The following is a 2,587-nucleotide window of genomic DNA, read 5'->3' as shown; positions in this document are numbered from 1 at the left end:
GATGAACTTCCGAGGAATTATACCGACGAAGTTCTCCCTCGGTATATTCCGAGGACATTTCCGACAAACTAGTGATCCTCGGAATTTCCTCGGAAATTTATTTCCTCGGAATTCCGACGGAAAATTCCGAGGGATTTCCGAGGAAAAAATAAATTCCGAGGAATTATTTCCGACGACGTGTTTCGTCGGTATGTCGTCGGAATAACGATATTCCGACGAAATTCCGACGATTTTTTCCCTCAGAATCCTTGATATTTTCTTGTAGTGTGATAAAAACGTGTTTAGCAAATCATTTTTAAAAATTGATCAAAAATATCATTTTTTTTTCTGTATATCTAGTATTCTGACTGTCAAAACATTATCACAGTCTCGTATCTACAATGCGGATTACACAATACAACATTAACGGTTTTGACTTTTTGAACATTGGAAACGAGTGTGTTGAGACGTCAAGTAAAAGAGAAGTACATTTAGAAATAAACCTTTATTCATGTAATGTATATTACTAAAATTGCCACTCATTTTAACACTAAACCTAGAGGCTTCACTAAGGGTATCTTTGTATTAAACTAACAATAGACAAACCATATGATCGTGGCCATCTATATATTAAACTATAAGCGTGGTTTTATATACTCTACGATTAAGTATAACCATTATGATTTTACTTTGGTTAAGAAAATAAACGAGACGACGAAGGACTCGAAGGCGATTGAAGACTAGGTTCCACAGATTCTTTTGATTTTGGTTGGCATCTTTGGATTGATTGAGGTAAAATCTGGATCTTCTTCTCCATATAGCTAGAAAAGGAATAGTCGTGTTTGAGGTTTCAATCAAGCAGATCTCAAAAACTGTTTTGGAATCGAGTTATTTATTTGTCTTGGTCGATCGTCATTGCGAATAAAAAGCTCATGTTTGTGCCTTTCCTATCAATGAAATGGTATTAGTTTATGGGTATTTTGTTCTTATATACGGTTTGAAAGGAAAACATTCGGTAAAATTAGTACAAAATGGTGTCATCTGTAAATGAGATTTATTATGTCGTTCTCAAGTAGAAAAATTGTGTACTCATTTGCACATGTCTTTCTGTCAGTTGTATCATCACTCGTTTCCAAGGTTCTTTTAGGTTTTCGTTAAGTACTCTAATAACTTTTGGTTATCTCATAAGAAATATTTAGATAAGTAAAAAAAAAAAACCTAAGAGTCTTAGCTTTTTTCTTTGTCCTCAGAGTTTTTCATCAACGAAAAATTAATCATGAATAAGACGGATCTGAATAAAGCTGCATAGCATATACGCGATGGTATAACTTATCATCGGATAATTGGATTTCAATATATATCATCATATTTTCTTAGATTTTAATGTGTGATTTTGAAGTTGAACCATCCTTACAAAATTTATTAAATGTACTTTTGTATTTATTTAATAATATTGTAAAATAAATCTTTGATTCTCACATTTAAACTATCCTTACAATTTTTATTAAGAATAAATTGATCCATCAATTTAAGTACCAATGATTTTTACTGTCTCGATATTATGTGCACTGTTGTTTTCTTTTATTTAATGGATTCATAATAATTAATGATCTAGCAGGTATTGCTAGCAACTTATTAGATAAGATAACACGTTACATTTTTTACGAATACCTGCCCAGTTCACAAATTTTTTATCACAAAACTATATCACATTTATTAAAAAAAAATAATTATACAGATTTCCTTTTATTTTTCACCAGTAAATCTTATTTTTCTATGCCTTTTAGGGATTTGTTTAATCAAATATTTAGCATACTTTCACCAAAAAAATATATTTAGCATACCAGATTTGTTAACAATATTTGAACATATTACGCATTTATATAGAAATAAAAAGGGTAAAAGATATTGTTACAAACCATAGGTTCTACTAATATTTTTATTAAATTATATATAGAATAAATACTTCAATAAAACTCAACTACATTCATTTTTTTTTTTGTGCACCATCGAAAGTTTTCATTAAAACTAAACCAAGACCGGTTCAATGGTCTGGGTCAGAACAAAGTTTGATAGAGAGTTTTTTGCAGCAAGGTCCTCAAAACAGAGTGTCTCTCGGCGACAAAAACTAAACGATACAAAATCAAAGGAAATTGAAAGGAGATAGATATCAGAGAGGATGCCGTGAAGATCAGAGAAGCTTGATCCATCTGCAATTGCCGTCACCAATTGCAGAGAGTCAGATTCAAAGACCACCCGTCTCATCTGAAGGGCAACAGCTTGTTCCATTGCTGCGCGCAGTGCTAGTCCTTCTGCCATGAGGGACGAATTCACAAACGCTACTGGTTGATCGTGGGAGCTAAAGCGCTCCTTTTGGTTACGGTAGAAACTCCAAGCAAGACCCGCGGCCTGTAGATCTTTCCTCCACGCTGCATCTGATTTACAGGTAATCTCAGTTGTCGATCTGTTGGGTTGGATCTTCCTCCTCTGCTCACAAATCTTGACTGGTACTTGGGCTGTCGCCCACTCTTTAGCATCACAGATTGCTTTGGTTACTGTTTCTTGAGCAGAGAAAGTTCTGTTTTGAAATAATTTTTGGTTTCTTGCT

The sequence above is a fragment of the Brassica oleracea genome, chromosome C3 (assembly GCF_000695525.1).
Source record: "Brassica oleracea var. oleracea cultivar TO1000 chromosome C3, BOL, whole genome shotgun sequence".
NCBI lineage: Eukaryota > Viridiplantae > Streptophyta > Magnoliopsida > Brassicales > Brassicaceae > Brassica > Brassica oleracea.
This window is presented reverse-complemented; position numbering follows the sequence as displayed.